We start from the raw sequence: 22,129 nt of genomic DNA, 5'->3' as shown, positions 1-22,129 counted from the left end.
TGTCAAATAAATGTAAAATGATAGGTCTTTGGACCCACAAATCATTGCATTTAAATAGATGAATAAACATATAGGGCCTAGTTAAGAATTGATTTCATTGAAGAATGGTAATGATTTATTGAAGCATTTTGTTTTGCTATTGAGTTATTAGCTAGGGTTTTGTTTTTATCAGAATATTTTTTTCATGTATTATAAAAGGTTGGTTGCAAGTGAGAAGTATTTGCCGGAATTATTCTCATTAATAATGCATGTAATGTCCAAGCTGGGTTTTTTGTTCCTTTGGAAAATGTTTCTCTGTAGCCTCGTTTTTGTCTGAGTTGCTATTTGTATTTTCTTTTTTTTTTAATGGATGGATTTTTAAAAATTTATTTATTTTAATTGGAGGCTAATTACTTTACAGTATTGTAGTGGTTTTTGCCATACATTGGCATGAATCAGCCATGGGTGTACATGTGTCCCCCATCCTGAACCCCCCTCCCACCTCCCTCCCCATCCCATCCCTCAGGGTCATCCCAGTACACCAGCCCTGAGCACCCTGTCTCATGCATCAAATCTGGACTGGCAGTCTATTTCACATATGATAATATACCTTTCAATGTTATTCTCTCAAATCATCCCACCCTTGCCTTCTCCCACAGAGTCCAAAAGTCTGTTCTTTACATCTGTGTCTCTTTTGCTATCTTGCATACAGGGTCATTGTTAACATCTTTCTAAATTCCATATATATGCGTTAGTATACTGTATTGGTGTTTTTCCTTCTGGCTTACTTCACTCTGTATAATAGGCTCCAGTTTCATCCACCTCATTAGAACTGATTCAAATGCATTCTTTTTAATAGCTGAGTAATACTGCATTGTGTATATGTACCACATCTTTCTGATCCATTTGTCTGCTGATGGACATCTAGGTTGCTTCCATGTATTTTTGTATATGTGGTAGGTTACTTTTCTTGATCTTGGAGAAGTGGCCTTCTGTTGGAGATGCCCTGTGCCTCCCAACAGCATAGTCTCCTCTTGTTATTGAAGCAACATGCTCTAGGGGGTCCCCAAGAGGGCTGTGTAGGTCCTTCTGTTGTGGCAAGTCGACTCTGGGGGGAGTCTGACAGGCTTGGCTGTCACCTAGCCCAGTTGGTTGCCGGATGCTGCTTTGTGTAGATGCTGATGGTTAGTGGGGCATGATCTCTTGGAGGCTGGCTGCAGAACCCCAGGACTAATGCTGTTTCAGCAGTGGACAGAGTCACAGTTCAGTAGACTCTGAGGCCTGTCCACTGGTGGGTGGAGCCATGCCTCAGCCCTCTGTAAGTGACTGTCTGCAGATGACTGTGGGCTCAGGAAGTCTTTAGGCAGCTGGTCTGCTGATCAGTGGGGCTGTGTTCCTGCCCAGTTAGTTGTTTGCCCTGAGGCCACCCAGCAGTATCTGTTAGGTGCAGACAGGTCTTTTAAATCCTGTATTTGTTTTTGCTGTAGTATGCTGCTTGATATGGGCTTCCCAGGTGGCACTAGTGTTAAAGAACCCACCTGCTAATGCAGGAGACATAAGAGACAGGGGTTCAATAACCTGGGTCAGGAAGATCCCCTGGGTCTTGGAATATTCCACTCCAATATTCTTGCCTGGAGAATCCCATGGACAGAGGAGCCTGGTGGTCTACAGTCCATAGCGTAGTAACTGAAGTGACTTAGCAACCATGCACATGCTCTTTGATGCAGTGGTTTAGTTCATAGGTTCTGGTTCTTCACTGTTGTGTTTAAGATTCTTCCTTCATTTATTAGCTGTTTGAAATTGAGAAAATTAATCCTTGTAGGTCTTGGTTTCCTCATCTATAACAGAGGAATGATAATAATAATGTATCCTTACAAGAATAGCTCTATAATTTGTAGAAGCCATTAAAAACAAAAAAAGGCCCTGTGTTCAAAAAGAAGGGAAAAAAGTCATTAAGTGTACTAAAATATAATGCTTTTCCCTTATACAGTGTATATCTCTTGTGATTTTTTTGTTTTCTATTTGTTATCTTTGTAAGAGAAGAAATATTGAAATTGTAAATTATTAGCACAAATTTACAATGTATTTTTATATTATGCAATGCCAATTTTAAATTCAAACATAAGAATGTTTAACATGTATATAGAGTCATTGATATCACACAGTTCTTATTTCATAGCTCATACATGCATGAGTTTTGTCTTCCCTGAAGAGTAGGAACACTGTACAAACTAATTCACTTGTTTCGTTTTACTTTTTGATTGATGCACATTCTACCAATAGCCTGTAGCTGTAGTGTATAGCCTATAGGCAGGACAAAGGGAAATTGGTTTGCCCTGTCTTTCTCTTCTTTCTGTATCATTCTTTTAGAATAAATGTTTGAATACAGGGAATTGACATGAGTAAGAACAGATATGATAGAGTTCCTTGGCTGTTTGTGTTTCTTGGAATGGCATTACCTTCTTTCTGTGTTCAAAGAGTCTGATTTGAAGTGATTGAATGGCCTTTTGGACGTATCAGTGCCTCTGCTCATGCATTGATAGAAGTAACATGCTGACACTTGTTTTGAGCCCTTAAACTTGTTCTGAGTCCCCTGACCCTCCCACGTCGTTGTGGGTCCATGGGAATTGTATACTCTTGGAGCACTGTGAATGGTGTATGCAAATAAGGCAGCAAGGAACAGGACATGTGTATTGCATGTAGCTTCTCAGCTCTTGTGCATGCTTTATTATACCATCAAACTTCATTTAAAAACACATGTTCACTGTTGAAGTTACTTAGAATATGAAAATGTTGACTGCAGATCATTAAACCAAGGGCAGTCCCTTCTGAACATGATCCTCTGTGCAACTGCTCAGTTCGTACATCCCTAAAGCTGGTCCTGTTGTCCTTAAAGGGTTGTTGGAAGGACTTGATGAATTAATAAATGTAGATTATCTGGGAGAATTCTTCAGTCTTAGTCAGCACTTAGTCAGTGTTAACCTATTCTTATTAAACAGAGGTAAGTCATTTTGCTGTTCAGTAGCTCAGTCATGTCTGACTCTTTGGGACCCCATGGACTGTAGCATTAACTATACCTGAATAAAATTAATAAAATTTTGTTAACTAGAGAATTTCAGTTGAGATGAATGACCCCAGATTTCACATTCAATAAAAGAAAAAAGTCTGTGTCAAAGTACAGTATCCACTGAATCAGAAATCCATTCAGGTTCCATAGCACATGTTTGGTAACACTCTGAGAGCAGTGTTTTAAGAAAACATTCCAGAATATAGTGTTAGGTAGTTAGAATAGGAAAAAGGAGTCCAAAATGGTGGTGGCTAAAAGGCAAAGAAGGGAAAAGCCTGTGAAAATAGTACAAAGGAAGATCAGAGGACTGGAGTGAGGACCTCAGGTAAAACAAACAGCCCTCCTGGTTAGCCCAATTTACATAGGGCAGGTTCAGGGGGAGGAGGAAAAAAACATGTAAAAAGAGGAGCCAAAATTGAGCTGGGGGCTTCTCTTCTCTTCACGTCTTTTGGGTTGGCCTACCCTTATGCCTCAAGGAGCTGTAACACGGAGCTGTAACATTGGTCTTTCTGAGGAAGTCACATGGGGCTATAACAGGTACTACCTAACAGTAGTATACAAAAAAAAAAAAAAAAAAAAGTCTAGTGTAAATGTTGAAAGGACATGCTTAAGAGTCAGACAGATCTATATTCTTAACCTTAACGAGTGTTCAGTGGCGTCCTACTCTTTGTGACCCCACCAACTCTAGCCTGTCAGGTTCCTCTATCCGTGGGATTTCCCAGGCAAGAATACTGGAGTGGGTTGCCATTTCCTCCTCCAGGGGATCTGCCTGACCCAAGGATCAAATCTGTGTTTCCTGCACTGGCAGGCAGAATGTTTACCCCCGAGCCACTTGAACAAGTTGTAGATAAAGGTCTAGTTTCTCTCTTCCCCCTGCCCCTTTATGAATGTCCAATTGTTTCAGCATCATTTGTTAAAAAAAGGCTATTTTTCTTCTATTGAACTGCTCTTGTACCTTCTCAAAAATCGGTTGAACATAGTTATACTGGTCTATTTTTCTACTTTGAGGTCCTTTGTTCTATTAATATTCCATGGGGCTTCCCCAGTGGCTCAGGTATCTGTTTCTCAAATTTTGGTTAACACATGTAAACCATTTTTAAATTACTCGTATTGTGGTCATCATCATTATTATCATCATCACTATAATTAAAATGTGAAAATTTAATTAGCATCAACACATAAAAGGAATTGTCCTGCGAGGAGGGCAAGGGCAATTAAAAACAAACATTCAGGGACATACATTTGTAATTTATTTCTGTTGTTATCCAGTTCAAAAAACGTTCTAGCTATAGAGGGACAAGAAAAATGCTACTATATTGTTTCCTAAATTCCTAAACCAGGCACATTCTCTTTCTCAACAGGGCTCCCTGTGCCCATACTGTGCTAGCTTTGTCACTGAGCACAGCCAATTCAGTACCATTGTAATGTAAAGTTTCATCCTACTCTAAAGACTTCAGGAGTGAGCAATAAAAGTAATCATGTGCCAGAGATTACATCAAGTTCTAGAAAAAAGAACTTAAAAAATAATAACTTTGAATTTACATATCTCTTTTGGAATATATATCAACTAAGTTCATTGATAATATTTCAGCTTTACTCCAAAAAAGAGACAAAACAACATTAAACTATTCAAGTTATATGATTTTTTTTCATTGTTGTTCAGTTCAATTCAGTCGCTCAGTCGTGTCTGACTGCGACTCCATGGAATGCAGCACACCAGGCTTCCCTACCCATCACCAACTCCTGGAGCTTATTCAAGCTTATGTCCATTGAGTCAGTGATGCCATCCAACCATCTCATTCTCTGTCATCCCCTTCTCCTCTCACCTTTGATCATTCCCAGCATCAGGGTCTTTTTAAATGAGTCAGTTCTTTGAATGAGGTGGCCAAAGTATTGGAGTTTCAGCTTCAGCTTCAGTCCTTCCAATGAATATTCAGGACTGATTTCCTATTCTTTTTGAGAGTTTTGTGTGTGATACCAACTACAGAAACAGTAGTTTAAAATCATTCTATTTCTCTTTGTGGTGTGTTTTATATTGTTAATCAACTGTTTAGAGCCTTTTCCTCTAAATCCAACTGATCTTATGTAGCAGTCATATTAGATCATCTTAGAACTCCCCTTGTGGCTCAGATAGTAAAGAATCTGCCTGCAATGCAGGAGATCAGAGTTTGATCCCTAAGTCAGGAAGATCCCTTGGAGAAGGGAATGGCCACCCACTCCAGTATTCTTGCCTGGAGAATCCCATGGACAGAAGAGCCTGGCAGGCTACCGTCTATGCTGAATCTGCTGCTGCTAGGTCGCTTCAGTTGTGTCCAACTCTGTGCGACCCCATAGACGGCAACCCACCAGGCTCCCCCGTCCCTGGGATTCTCCAGGCAAGAATACTGGAGTGGGTTGCCATTTCCTTCTCCAATGCATGAAAGTGAAAAGTCAAAGTGAAGTCGTTCAGTTGTGTCTGACTCTTAGCGACCTCATGGACTGCAGCCTACCAAGCTCCTTCGTCCATGGGATTTTCCAGGCCAGAGTACTGGAGTGGGGTGCCATTGCCTTCTCCGATGCGGAGTCACATACCCTCAAATAAGTTAAATTGGTCAACTAATGAATACTTCAAATAGTTGGTATTTTAATAAACATTTGTTGAAATAAGTTTCTGGACCAAAATAGGGCTGCTTCTGCCTTGGTGCCATGTCAGTAATCTGTAACTAAGGTAACTTTCATATTCCTGTAAATGCTCTTCTTGACTAGAAACTCAGTATATGCAGTCAGCCAACTCCCAATTCTGGGCCTTTTCTTCCTAATCATGGTCGACTGTGTGGCCTCAGACAGTCAAATATTTTCTATTCCTTGTTCCTTATTCTTTAGCTTATAACAGCTTCCTGCCTTCTGCCCCATCTTGCAGTTCTCTGAGTGAAGACTATCCATTTCATGAAGTGTTAAAAGAAATTTGTTTATATCATCTAAATTGTTTTCTTTATCATTTTAAAATATTTTTAAGGTGTATAAATCTGTGAAATATTTAGTCAATTATAGGTCTGTGTGCTCAGTCATGTCCGACTCTTTGCAATCCCATGGACTGTAGCCTACCTGGCTCTTCTGTCCGTGGAATTGTCCAGATAAGGATTCTGGAGTGGGTTGCCATTTCCTCCTGCAGGGCATCTTCCCAACCCAGGAATTGAACCTGCATCTCCTGTTAGAAATTTTAGAGCACAAACGTCTTTTTCTATACTATGGTAGCAATTAGAACATTTTAATAGAAAAAAGGTGTCAGTCATTCTCTCAGAACTTACTTTGTTTACTTATTCAAATCATCTTTCTAGAATATCTTGTATGCCACAAGTATTTTTGTAGAAACTGAGTGCTTATCACTGAACAAATAGAAAATGTTTCTTCCTTTTTAGTGTTTATTTAAAAATAAATTTTTTTATAATCATCAAGTTATTTGAATTAATTCAATATAAGCCTGTTTATTTAACATGTATCATATAAATCATCTGAAAATGTGAGCATAAACTTTTTTTTGTAATCCTTTGCAACCATAAAACACAGTAGGGCAAAAGGTTTTAAATCCATGTCCCAAGGCTGGTGCTAAAACTGTACCCTTAGCAATCAGTAGCAAAGAAAGAAAGGAGGGAGGGGATGGAGGGTAGGGGTGGGAACAAAAGCTAGAAGAGGGATATTATATTGCACTTAATTCATTTAATGTAAATTTCTCATTGCTAATTGTGCAACTGGTTATTTCACACCTTGTTGAAATGTTTTTTCTTTTATTGAATGGATATATATAATAAATTTGCACATGTATAAATTAAACATGGCTATTCCATTAAGAAAAACAATTTTCTTTGAAATTAAAATCAGACAGGATTAGTAGTTATTTGACTAAGAATGAAATATTAAATAGCTTTATAAGGTAGAAATGAGTTTTTAAATTTGATAATTAGCCTCCATTTTAAGATATATTTTATGTCATTAGTGCCATAGACATAAAGTTAAAGTATTTTGAAGTACTAGTTCAAATTAATGTTCAATAGTTCAATGACTAATAGCATAAGTCAGTCATTCTGATACATACACCAAAGTTTATATTCTCTTAAAATAATGATAATGAGGATACTAGCAGCCTGGTCATGTTTAATTAGGCATATGGCCCTAATGGTTTACTTGGGAGTTCGATTCCTGGCATGTTTGGTTGGCACAAAAAGAAATTGGATAAAGCCAAGCCATTTCCATACATTTGAAAAGGGCCACATTCATGATCTCCAGACCCTCTGTTGGATATTACTGAGACGGAAAACAGAGCCAGGTTAAATGTTTCCTCTCACAGTAAAAAAACATTAAGCTAAACAAAAGGCCTAATATCTTTGAAACAATGTCATTATAATGACTTAGGCATAAGTACAAAGTAATTTGATTCCAAGTAAAATGTCGACATATATATCATTATGAACGTTTACCATGATGCCTGTAATATACTATTTTAGAAATTAACAATCGCCTAAAACGTCCTTTCTCATACAGACATATTTATTTTTGTGATTGTAGACAAATCTTTCTGGCAAGATTTGATTTTAAACCCATTTACTCACTTTTCCTTAAAAATGTCTTAGATACTAGCAAACTGGCCTTAGTATTGCTCCCAGAACATGGCTACATATTTCCCATTTGTACTTCTTTTTGCTGTGATTTCTGCTTAAGATACTATTTCAACATGGTGGGATGCAGTGGAATATAGTGGTCCTAGAATGAGATTCCCTGAGTTTGAATCCCATCTCTGTTACCTACCAACTGTGTGAGATGTCAGGATCTGTTTCAACCTGAGTTAAATTTTAGTACAAAATTATAGTACAGAAATTAAAATTTGTCTAGAAAATAAGTACAAAAATATAGTACAAAAGTTTGTACTAAAAATTATAGTACAAAATCTTTGTTTAAAACATATAGCACAAAAGTTACAGTGAGGAGTAAGTAAGATAATGTTAAGTAAATCGTACAAAGCAGCTTGTGGCACATAGTAAGCCTACTACAGGTTTAACAGTTATTGTCTCACAAGTCCTACTTATCCATCAGACCTCTCATGAACACTACTTTGCAACACCACCACCATGATCATTCTCCCCCATGTCCCAAAGGCTTTACTTCTCCTTTGGTTCCAATATTCAACCTTATGTTATTGTTATTTCTGTCCTAGTCTTTCTTCCTTAATAGACTATAACTTTCTTAGGATATACCTTGTGTCTTCTTTATAAAATTCTAAGGTATATTCACTTGAGAAATATGTGGTAACATGAAAAATTGAGAATCCAAAAGTTTGTAAGGATAAAATGTCATTGAAACCTGCAATGGCATGTAACTTATTATTATTTGCTCTAGTGCATATGTGTAATTATTCTGTCTTTGGACATATGGCAAGGGGGCAAATATCTTGTTACTTGTTTCAGAGTTATAGTAAATTCATGCAAGTTTGCACAGCTATACACTGATGGTTCTATAAGTGAAAGAAGTGTTTTTAAGATGGGGCCAATGCAGCCACTGTATATATTGCCAACTGTTGTATACATACTTATTCTCCTTCTTCTGGCCACAACATAAAATTTCACTTCCTACTCATTTTGACGTTAGGTGTTGCTAGGTGACCTACTGTGACTGATGAAATGTGAGTGGATATGTCCTGGTGAAAGTTTTAAAACCAACATGTAGTTTTCATGTATCTTCCCCCATCTCCTGCCATCAAAAAAAAAAAAAAAAATTGAGAATAAAGCATGTGGGCCTGGATTTCTGACTGATTGCTATTATCATGATCTCTATCCTTCTACCCCATGCACCTGTATTAAAAATATCCTGTGAAATACTGGTGCCCTGTTTAGCACCAGCCTGCTATTTGATTGGGGTTGTGATTGTCGTCCTAAAGTTAGGAGAAAAGCTTAATGTTATATGGCAATGTTATATGACATTGGAGATTTTGGGAGATTATTAAGTTATGATATTAGAGCCCTCGTGAATGTGATTAGTGCCCTTATGAAAGAGACCCCAGGATTTTTTCTTGTCCCTTATACTGTGTTAGGACACAGTGAAAATATGGCTGTTTATAAACCACGAAGTGAGCCACCACCAGGCAACAAATCTTCCAGTCCTTTAGTTTTGGCTTTCTCTGCATCCAGAACTGAAAAAAAATTAATTCTGCTATCTATAAACTACCAAGTCCATGGTATTCTGTTAGAGCAACCTTAACAGACTAAGATTCCTACTAAAATAAAAGATTTTAATAGAAACTAGACACTTCTAAAATGACAAAGTTCTACAATTGAAAATTACATATCATAGCAAGAACTAAGAAAATCATGACTTGATTAAGAAAAGGCAATCAACTGATGATAACACCATGGTGTAATATATTTAAGGAATTCTAAATTAGCCATTATAAAACTATAATCAACAAGGAATTATAAGTTCACTTGGAACAAATAAAAGAAAAGAAAATCAAGGCATGTAGAAGTGATAAAGAAAAATCAAATGGGAAGTACATAATTTTTAAAAATATCACAAAAAAGAACAATTAAAACTTGCCAAATTGGCTCAATAATGGAATATAAGGGACTGAGGACAGAGTTAGTGCACTTAAGAAATCTGTGAAACATTTAAGAAAATATAAGAGGAAGGAAATCTTTCCTTCTCATTTTATGAGACTGGTATTACTTTTCCCCAAAATCAGCCAGACCAGTATGACTTATCTTAGATACAAGAATCCTTAACAAAATATTAGCAAACCAGATCTAACAATGTAAAAATAATTATGTACCATAGCTATTCAAAATTTATTCTAGATATTCAAGTCTGATTCAACATTTAAAATCAATCAGTATAATTGATAATATTAACAAACTATAGAAGAAATATATGATCATACCAGTTGACATAGATTAAAAAAATGAAAAATTTCTAGTGCTTGTTAGTAGCAAAAACCTTTAGCAAGTTAAAAATAAAGGGTAGTTAATAACATGATAAAGATTGTCTCCAAAAAACTTAAAGCTAACTTTATGCTTAATGGTTAAAACTAAATATTCATCACTTAAAGATCATAATCAAGACAACATCACTACTCCTGTTCAATGTAATTCTTGAAATTCTAGTCACTGCAGTAAGTCAAAAAGAAAATAAGGGACATGCAGATTGGAAAAGGAAGCAATAAAACTATTTTAATATGGCATGAATATCTACATTAAAAGTTCCTAATAAATCTACAGAAATTAACTCAAAATGGATTACAGACTTAAATTTTAAATGTATTCTTTTTAATGGCTGAGTAATACTCCATTGTGTATATGTACCACAGCTTTCTTATCCATTCATCTGCTGATGGACATCTAGGTTGCTTCCATGTCCTGGCTATTATAAACAGTGCTGCAATGAACATTGGGGTACACGTGTCTCTTTCCCTTCTGGTTTCCTCAGTGTGTATGCCCAGCAGTGGGATTGCTGGATCATAAGGCAGTTCTATTTCCAGTTTTTTAAGGAATCTCCACACTGTTCTCCATAGTGGCTGTACTAGTTTGCATTCCCACCAACAGTGTAAGAGGGTTCCCTTTTCTCCACACCCTCTCCAGCATTTATTATTTGTAGACTTTTGGATCGCAGCCATTCTGACTGGTGTGAGATGAGTTGCCAGTCCAGGTTCGATGCAGGATACTGGATGCTTGGGGCTAGTGCACTGGGACGACCCAGAGGGATGGTATGGGGAGGGAGGAGGGAGGAGGGTTCAGGATGGGGAACACATGTGTACCTCTGGCAGATTCATTTCTATATTTGGCAAAACTAATACAATTATGTAAAGTTTAAAAATAAAATTAAAAAAAATTTTAAATGTAGACTATAAACTTCTTGGGAGAAAACAAACAACAAGCAGAAAATGTCCTGGAAAGAGGGTTAGGCAAAGTTCCTAGACTTGACCCCAAAAGCACAATATATGAAAAGGAAAGATGATATATTGGATCTCATCACAATTTAAAAAATATATATATAATTTGGCAAAAACTCATGTAAAGAGAATGTAAATTCAAACTACAGAATGGGAAAAATATTTGCAAATCTCTTATCTGACAAAAAACTAGTACCTAGGATATATAAAGAACTGTCAAAACTCAACAGAAAAAAATGCAGTTAGAAACTGGGCAAAAGAACCACAGACATTTCACTGAAGAGGATCTGCAGATGGCAAATAAGCACATGAAAATATGTTCAGTATCATTAACCATTACAAAAATGCAAATGAAGCCTACAATGAAATATCACTATATACCTAGTGAATAGTTAAAATAATAAATAATGACAGTATCAAATACTGGCAAGGATTTGGAGAAGCTGAATCACTCATACATTGCTGGTGAGAATATAAAGTAAGACAGTCTCTCCACAAAGTAATTTGACATTTTTGTATAAAACTAAACAAGCAGTGTGCATATGGCATAGCAATTTCACTCTTGATCATTTATCCTGGAAAAAGAAAGCTTAGGTTTACTCAAAGTCCTGTACATGAATATTAACAACATTGTATATAATATTTGTTTTATTTGTAGTAGCCAAAAATGAGAATCAAACCAGATGTTCTTAAACAGGTAGATGTTTAAAAAAACTGTGGGGTGTATATGCCATGGGACACTGCACAGCCATAAAAAACAATGGGCTGTGCACACATGCAGCAACTTGTAGGCATAGTCCCAAATTAGTTGTTGGATATTATTTTCTTGATTTCAAGAAGGAACATGGCATGTTTATAAATTAGTGCAAAATGTATTTATCAATGAAAGATATAAAGTTAATTGACCTTTCATGAGAGAGAGAGAGAGGGGGGAGAAAAAGAGGAGAGAGAGACAGAGAATATAGTTTGATTTATCTTAATTCCTAATTTTTCCTATTGTAAAATGTGGCTCAGGATTCTAAGACTATTTTAAATAATAAGCATTTTTGTGATTTTTTTTAATCTGAAGCAGTTAAAGCATCACTTACAACTGCAAAACACTAAAAGCTGCAGTATAATAACCCTCAAAATTTTTTTAGGAAAAATGTACAAACTGAATTTACCAATAATATATAGCACTAATACAACCACATTGAACTAAATTTGAACCACTGCTAAGAACATATAGTACAAGCATATAAGCGTGTATTTGTTTTGTTTCTTTGAAGAGCTATCTTGATGTTCAACCAAAATCCTTAGCTTCTTAATAGAGGGTTTAAAAATAGATTTTTTTTCTTTAGGAACCTGGCTCCTTCAGCCACTTCATTCATCTATTCATTTTCCCCTGTTTAACCTTGTACTTTAAGTTTTGTTCTTCTACTCATAGCTCCTACTTTTTCCCCTCAGTGTGATAACTAAAATGAAAGCTTTAGATTCTCATTAAAGTTTCAGTTGCATTCAGACAGCATTCAGCTGAGTGTTCAGAATATACTGAAACAGAAAAAAAAAATTGCTGCAAAATGCTGTGATTATGTGATTATTCGTTCTGCCTACAAAGAACTGCTTTGATGATCTCTTCTGTAGAGCTTTTGAAAGTACATGTTTTCCTTTGGAATCTTGAATTCAGCTCAGGGGGAGTCTAAACTAAAATAGAGATTTAGATAAATTAAGAATACCACATTAGAAAAGAGCTGGTCTGTACCATGAAGAGTTAAAGATACTGAGAATATTTTACCCAATAGTGAGCAAGCATCATGAAGGGTGAACATACATCCAGTTCCCCTGGTACAGTACATACCTGTTATCCTAACATACTTTTAATATTACTCCTTTTATTTACATAAGTGTCTTGGTTTTGACAAGGATTTTATGGCAACCCTAATTATGAAGTGCATAGTAACTGCCTTTAGTTGTTTGAAAGAATGTCATATGGGGAAGGCATTAGTCTAAATTTGCATGAATCAGGGATAGAAATAAAATAGTTCAGTGAGTAGAAGCTTTAAAACCCCACATTTCTGGATCAATATAAGCAGGATCCTTTAAATTTGGGAAAAGCCTTCTTCAAAAGAAGAGATACTACTATTTAAATGTACAAAAATAGCCTGTCAGGTTTTGCAAGAGATTTCAGTGAATTATTGGATTAAAGGATATATATGTTTTCTTACAAATTTTGCAGTTTTTGAATAGGATAAGAAAAGTAAGAATAACATTATTTCTTGAGTACAGTTATCTAATTCTTCTTCATAGTTTGACATTTAGTTATCTCTCTAAATTTATAAGACAATGTCATTATCCATTCCTTTCCCCCTTTGTAATGAAGAAACTGAAATTTACTGTGGCTTAGTAACTTGCCCAAAGTCACCATCAACTTTCTAGTCATTGTATTTAAATCCTTAGCATTCTGGTTCCCATAATGATACTATTGATCATGCTTATCATAATTAATATGACTAAAATGACATGCATATTTTAATAGTGAAATGCTTTATTGAGTATTCACTACATCCAGGTACTCTGGTAGACACTTTTCACATCTTCTTCTTATAAGAACCCTATGAAATATGTATTGGTCAGGACTCTCTTGCATGCAGGTGATTGAAGTCCAGTTCAATTTGATTTAAAATGCCAGCACACAACTGAAAACCCATTGTTCCTACTGGCCTTGAAGCTATTGGATCCAAGTGCTTCAACAAAATTATCAGGTAAAACATATCCATAATCTATAGATAGTCTCATCTCTTTAAAGGTTTCATTTTACCCTGTGTTTGCTTAATTCTTAGGCAGGCTTTCTTCATGTATGGCAGAATAGCTCTGACAGTTCTGTGTTTATGTCATCTTCCCAGGCAACAATATCAAGAAAGAATATAAAGTGCCCATGCTTTGGGTTAGCATTTATTCCTGAACTGTGGCTGTATACGGAAATGTAGGATAATTTGGTTGGCTGACCTATTAACATGACCATCACTCAATATCAAGACACATTAATTGGCAGCTCCACTACAACCCAATGGATGCAGTTCCTAAAAGGAAATAAGGAATGTCATTATCAGAAGGGGAAGATATACTAGACTGGCTAAGATATAAATATCAAATAAATGTTAGATATCCAAACAATCATCACAACCTACTACATTAGCCCTAAGTTATATGCCCAATGTAATGATAATTTTCAAAGCCAGGACTGTATATTTTGAAATTTCTATACCTGCTTTGTAACCACTTTATAATCTCTATTAACAGTAAAATTTGTTTAATATGTATATTAATATATTCTGGTTAAAGTTCTGACACATGATTTTTTCTACTATATTTTTATAGTTATTTTATTAATGAAAATCAAACACCGTGTATTCAAAATGACCTAAATGAATAATTGACTTCTCAAATCTTTAGCTTTAAAAATAAAGTAATGCAGTAATTCAGAATAACTAAGCCACATCTCCCCAAACAAAACAGATCACATCAACAAAGGATGCATAATACAAACTGGTTAAATTTTTGAGAATGGCAGTAGTTATAATTGGTCATATAATTGATAATTAATGAATTTTTGTATGCCATGTAAATAATTTAGAAGCATACATTATTATCAAATTGCATGCTTCTTTGAGTTTTCTAGTTCTCTAGCATATTGAGCAGTTATCTTTTATGGCATCTCATTTTGAGTAAACACTTGCAACAAATTGTTTTCATCTTTATCAAGCAAACAATGGCCATTGTATTCCTACTCATTTCTGAAAAATTCTGGAAATCATTCATTATTCCTTTAATAAAATATAGACTGGAAATGTAATTCCTTCTCTCTTTTAGAAAGGTGAGAAATACCTGTTCTAATTCCAATGCTGTTCTATTAAATCTAGTGAGGGAAAATTAAGATTGTAAATTAAAGGCAGAAATGTATTATTAATGTCTATATGCAAAAAAGCAAAATGGCTGTCTGAGGAGGCCTTACAAATAGCTGTGAAAAGAGAAGTGAAAAGCAAAGGAGAAAAGGAAAGATATAAACATCTTAATGCAGAGTTCCAAAGAATAGCAAGAAGAGATAAGAAAGGCTTCCTCAGCGATCAATGCAAAGAAACAGAGGAAAACAACAGAATGGGAAAGACTAGAGATCTCTTCAAGAAAATTAGAGATACCAAAGGAACATTTCATGCAAAGATGGGCTTGAAAAGGACAGAAATGGTATGGACCTAACAGCAGCAGAAGATATTAAGAAGAGAAGGCAAGAATACACAGAAGAACTGTACAAAAAAAATCTTCACGACCCAGATAATCACGATGGTATGATCACTGACCTAGAGCCAGACATCCTGGAATGTGAAGTCAAGTGGGCCTTAAAAGCATCACTACGAATAAAACTAGTGGAGGTAATGGAATTCCAGTTGAACTATTTCAAATCCTGAAAGATGATGCTGTGACAGTGCTGCACTCCATATGCCAGCAACTTTGGAAAACTCAGTAGTGGCCACATGACTGGAAAAGGTCAGTTTTCATTCCAAACCCAAAGAAAGGCAATGCCAAAGAATGCTCAATTACCGCACAATTGCACTCATCTCACACACTAGTAAAGTTATGCTCAAAATTCTCCAAGCCAGCCTTCAGCAGTACATGAACCATGAACTTTGAGATGCTCGAGCTGGTTTTAGAAAAGGCAGAGAGGAACTAGAGATCAAATTGCCAACATCCGCTGGATCATGGAAAAAGCAAGAGAGTTCCAGAAAAACATCTATTTCTGCTTTATTGACTATGCCAAAGCCTTTGACTGTGTGGATCACAATAAACTGTGGAAAATTCTGAAAGAGATGGGAATACCAGACCACCTGACCTCCCTTGTTGAGAAACATATGTGCAGGTCAGGAAGCAACAGTTAGAACTGGACATGGAACAACAGACTGGTTCCAAATAGGAAAAGGAGTACGTCAAGGCTGTACATTGTCACCCTGCTTATTTAACTTATATGCAGAATACATCATGAGAAACTCTGGGCTGGAAGATGTACAAGCAGGAGTCAAGATTACCGGGAGGAATATCAATAACCTCAGATATGCCGATGAAACCACCCTTATGGCAGAAAGTGAAGAGGAACTAAAAAGCCTTATGATGAAAGTGAAAGAGGAGAGTGAAAAAGTTGGCTTAAAGCCCAACATTCAGAAAACTAAGATCATGGCATCTGGTCCCATCACTTCATGGGAAATAGATGGGGAAACAGTGGAAACAGTGTCAGACTTTATTTTCTGGGGCTCCAAAATCACTGCAGATGGTGATTGCAGCCATGAAATTAAAAGACACTTAGTCCTTGGAAGGAAAGTTATGACCATCCTAGATAACAACAGAGACATTACTTTCCCAACAAAGGTCCATCTAGTCAAGGCTATGGTTTTTCCAGTGGTCATGTATGGATGTGAGAGTTGGACTGTGAAGAAAGCTGAGCACTGAAGAACTGATGCTTTTGAACTGTAGTGTTGGAGAAGACTTGAGAGTCCCTTGGACTGCAAGGAGATCCAAGTAGTCCATTCTAAAGAAGATCAGTCCTGGATGTTCTTTGAAAGGACTGATGCTGAAGCTGAAACTCCAATACTTGGCCACCTCATGCAAAGAGTTGACTCATTGAAAAAGACCCTGATGCCGGGAGGGATTGGGGGCAGGAGTAGAAGGGGATGCCAGAGGATGAGATGGCTAGATGGCATCACCGACTTGATGTACATAAGTTTGGGTAAAATCTGGGAGTTGGTGATGGACAGGGAGGCCTGGTGCGCTGAGATTCATGGGGTTGCAAAGAGTCGGACACAACTGAGCCACTGAACTGAACTGAACTGATGTATCGATATGATTCTGGATAAGGAGGTTTGAGGTCAGTATCTCAATAAAAGAATGATATATGCCATGATTTAAACTTCCAGAATGCGATGGAGGGTGATAATTTTGTTTGACTGTCCTCACCCAATAAATAGAGTAAATTAATTGATGAAAAACATAGACAACCAAAGGAACAAAAGTAAAACATCGACACGTTAAAATTAGAAAGCAAAATTGAAAGCTAATCCAAAGTTACACACTGTTAAACACATGGTACGTACATACGATTGACTTTCAAAGTGAAAAAAGTTAAAGTGAAGTTGTTCAGTCATGTCTGACTGTTTTTGACCCATGGAATTTTCCAGGCAAGAATACTGGAGTGGGTTGCCATTTCCTTCTCTAGGGATCGAACCGAGGCCTCCCGCATTTCGGGCAGATGCTTTAACCTTTGAGCCACAGTAACTTCCAATAAAATTCTTGGTAGTAAAGGATCTATTTGGCCCTCCCAGGTGGCACTAATGGTAAAGAACCTGCCTACCAATGCAGCAAATATTAGACATGTATTTTGATCCCTGGGTGGGGAAGATCCCTGGAGGAGGGCATGGCAACCCCCCGCTGTATTCTTGCCTGGAGAATCCCTTGAACAGAGCAGCCTGGTGGACTATATTGTACATAGGGTCAAAAAGAGTTAGACACAACTAAAGTGACTTAATATGCACATGAAGGATATATTTATCTTTTTTATGGATAAAATGTCTTGATGTAGATATAGGTTGAGTAAATATCTCTGCTCTATCACGTACCTGAAAAGCTTCTAGTGAATAAGTCTTTCAAAACAAATAGATTTGAAAACCATACAGTTATCATCAAAGATAGTCACTTTTTCTTATAAATTTCCTATTGATTCAGCAGTGTAATATACAAGTCTCCTCAGTTAAAAGCACGATAACAAAACATTCTGTTCCTCTTGAAACATGTTCTAGCATTGTAATATGTTTTGGAGGCTTTCCCAGTGACTCAGCGATAAAGAATCCAGCTGCTAATGCAGGAGACACAGGTTTGTTCCCTGGGTCAGGAAGATCACCTGGAGAAGAAAATGGCAACCACTCCAGTATTCTTGACTAGAAAATCCCATGGACAGAGGAGCCTGGGAGGCTGTAGTCCATGGGGTCACAAAAGAGTCAGATATGACTTAACAACTGAACAACAGTAGCAGTATGTTTTTACATGTGAATTTTCTGGTCTTAATGCTTACTTTTATAGTATGTGGTTACACAAAGTATGTAGTTCACACAATCCCCGCATGACACTCAGACTGCCTTTTCAGTTCTCCTGACTTTGGAGTTCTAGTTCTTGAGTGTAGTATTTTACTCTCTACTTTCAATAAATGTAAAGAATCTCAAGTACATTCAAACCCAAAATCTGTGGCAGTGGAGATCAGCTGCCAGCTCAAATCCTAAAAGGTAATAGCAATATAACATAATTAAGAGACAAGAAATTGAGTTGTAAATAGATTTGAAGACTTGGGGTTTGCTTTATCTAGAAAAGACAAAGTATGTAGTGATTCTTTGCAACATCCCCATTTCTGTTTCTATCAAATTCCTAGTGAGTTTTGTTGTTGTTGTTTAGTCCCTAAGTCATGTCTGACTCTTTGTGACCCCTTAAACTGCAGCACACCAGGGTTCCCCCTCCTTTGCTGTTCCCAGAGTTTGCTCAAACTCATGTTTGTTGAGTCTATGATGCCATCCAACCATCTCATTCTCTGTTGCCCCCTTCTCCTCCTGCCCTGAATCTTTCCCAATGAGACAGCTGTTTGTATCAGGTGGCCAAAGTTGGAGCTTCAGTTTCAGCATCAGTCCTTTAAGTGAATATTCAGGGTTGATTTCCTTTAGGATTGACTCATTTGATCTCCTTGCTGTCCAAGAGACTCTAAAGAGTCTTCTCCAGCACAACAGTGTGGAAGCATCTATTTTTTGGTGCTCAGCTCCTCTGTCCATGGAATTCTTCAGGCAAGAATACTGGAGTGATTAGTTATCCCCCTCTCCAGGGGATCTTCCTTACCCAGGGATCAAATCTGTGTCTCTGCATTACAGGCAGATTCTTTACCATCTGCACCACCAGGAAAGCCCATCCTAATGAGTTTGGCTCTAAAAATTTTGATGATTTATTTACTCATATTTTTCTCTAAAGCATCTCATTAGATAATCTTGCATCCTATATTTTTCTCTGTGTGGACATGCAGCTTACTGGAATTGGCAAGCATCAGTCATCTTTACTCTTAAACCCATTGTCAACTGCTTCCAAATAAAGACAACACTTTATTTTCCATCAAGTGATGTTTTAATCTTGAATTTTTATATTAAATGACTGCATATTATTTAAGTATTTTTGTTTTATGTGGGATCCATTAATGTATCCACATGATTTTTCTGTTTAACAATAACATAGTTTTTTTTTTCTTTTCTTGTGCTTTGCATGAAGAAACTATCAACCCCCCCCCCTTTTTTTTTCAAAGACAACATATGCAGGAATATTCATTACTCCACCAAAATAGATCTGATATTTTGGTACCCAGAATTCTCCATCTGTATGCCAGATGCTTGAAGCCACGTGGCACTTATCATATTTTAAACAAATAAATGTGAATTATACAAGATGGGTAAAGGGCAGTGTTACATGTGTGCCATCATTATTCAGACTATATTAATCTTCCCTGAAATGTTAAATATTATTTAAAGAAGGAATTCTGCATTTCAGGGAATAGATACAGCAAATAAATCAACATATTGAACTAACCTCATGCATAACATTGGAAGTCTTTGAGACAAAGAACAAATACTTTATGTTGACATAAAACACAAAATGTAAAAGGTCATTGAATTGTGGGCATATTATTTTATATGAACAACTGTCTTCTTTTTCTCAAAGAGATTTTTTAAAATTATTATTTCTGGGAATATTTTATGTTAGATAAAAGAAAGATTTCTATAAATTCAATTTCAAAATTTGTGATGAAAATAATGTCTTATATTAAGTGTATAAATGTGTAGTGTGATACAACTTAAAAATCATAAATATATATATATTTGTATATTTATCATTTTATTACATGTTGATGTTGAAATTTTCTAACATCCTTTTTGTTGATATCTGATAATGAGTATAGTTGTTAGCATAGTTTTTTTTTATCTTCTTCATTTCTTGTATGCTTCTGCTCTCTCTATTAGATTTGTCTTTTGTGCATGCATGGTAAGTCGCTCAGTCATGTCCAGCTCTTTGCGACCCTATGGTTGTTAGCCTTCCAGGTTCCTCTGTCCATGGGATTCTCCAGGAAAGAATACTAGAGTCAATATCCATTCCCTTCTCCAGGGGATCTTCCTGACCCAGGGAATGAATCTGCATCTCTTTCATTGCAGGAAGGTTCTTTACCCACTGAGCCACCTGGGAAGCCCAGTTTTCTCATTATTACATCCTAATTCTATTTAAATGACTCCTTAAGTAGTTTCCCTCCCCATAGACTTTTTTCTTTTAGAAAATCCCCCTTAGGTGCTTATTTATCCTAACATATTACTGTTTCAGGCCTCCTGTTTCACTTCAGCTTGCATGGTTTTCTGTCTTCTAGACATAAAACTCAACTGTTTCAGCATAGCTCCTATATTGCACCAGAAGATAGACAAGAGTTTCTGAATCCTCTTCCTTACCTTATCCTCAAATCACAGACTACTCAGTATGCTTAGGATTTCTCTTCATTTTGCTTTCAGCAGTCAAAAGCATGGAAGATACCCTCCCTGTCTCTCAGACAACACTAAACACCTCTGATGTTTATCAATATTTTACTAATGTTCATCAATATTTAAGCTTAAAATGATAAGGAGATAAATGTTAGTTGTCTCTTTCTGTATGGAAAAGCTTCATACACACCTATGAAAAGATTATGTGCATGTAAACATGCATGGAAGAAATATACACAAATCTATGGATCTCTGGGAAAAATAGTGATAGGTGGAGGTTATATTTTAAATAATGTTGAAGGTTTTCTTCAATAGTTATATAATACACAAGGAAAAAGCTGTATGAAATTTTAAACAGGAAAACTTGTGAAAATTGTTTGTAAAGCACCTCTTTCCTACTATAATTAATTTAGTAATTAATTGTGTTTTATGGCACCATCTTTCAGTGTTCTTAAAAATTATTTGTGTTCTTGAACTGTTATTTAAATCCTCTCCTGTTCATTTTTCACATGCAAATCTGGTCTCCTCAACTAGCTTGTTTGGGTCCTTGGGGAAGATGACTTTTTCATATGTTACTATGAAGAGTTAAAAGTAACTCATAGAGCACCTGATATAGAGTAAGGAATTTAGTATTTTTTTATATGATGTAATTTGATTTGTCATTTTCTATGAGAATTCTACTCATAGAATTGCTCATAGCTACTGTCTATGTAGAATTTTTTGTTCTACACTTTAATGTTTTGAACATATAATCAAACTTGCACTTTAATTTTATATAAATATGTATGTGTGAATTTAGAAAATTTCCTCTGGATAGCAGATTTATTAAATCCAAAAGCTGATTATATCCATTATCCTTTCTAACAAATATTTCTTATTTGTCTTAATTCTCAAATTCTCCTAATAATTAAACATAGGCTATTAAGAGAATATTTTTACTTTAGTAAGAAACATAAGTAGTATATTTTCTTGTGGTCCATAGATTGATAGAGTGAATAAAAGAGTGAAAAATGTGAATATTTGTATAACTTTGTATTGTGATTCTTTTAATAGTAGAGAACTTTTCAGTTTGTTCTTATGAAATTTTTTGCTATAGGTACAAGATACCACAATGCAAACTACCTGAAACCAAATGTGTGACAGAGATTTGGAGATGGAATACAAATTTTAGAAGACTTACAGGGCAGGTCACAAAAATAAAGTGTTTCTCCTTCAGGGTCAGTTTCATTTCATCATGTTTCTCACATGGCTGAGATAGAAGCTCTTTGAAAGCTGCAGTGTTAATTGCTCAGTCCTCAGCATCTAGAATGGTGTGCCTGGTTTATTGCATGCAAACAATATTTGTTGCATGGACAGAAACAGTTGGATCTGGTATCCCAGGGACAGAATAGTATATTCTCTTTGCTCCAGTAGAATAGTTCTGAAAGTGAAAGTGAAAGAGTTAGTTGCTCAGTTGTGTCCGACTCTTGTGACCTCATAGACTATAGTTCACCAGCCTCCTCCATCCATGGAATTCTCCAGGCAAGAATACTGGAGTAGATTGCCATTCCCTTCTCCAGGAGATCTTCCCAACCCAGGGATCAAACTCAGGTCTCTCTCCTCCAT

Source organism: Bison bison, unplaced genomic scaffold (genome assembly GCF_000754665.1).
Source record: "Bison bison bison isolate TAMUID 2011002044 unplaced genomic scaffold, Bison_UMD1.0 scf7180017864465, whole genome shotgun sequence".
Lineage (NCBI taxonomy): Eukaryota > Metazoa > Chordata > Mammalia > Artiodactyla > Bovidae > Bison > Bison bison.
The sequence above is the reverse complement of the archived record's forward strand: the minus strand, read 5'-3'. Positions refer to the sequence as shown.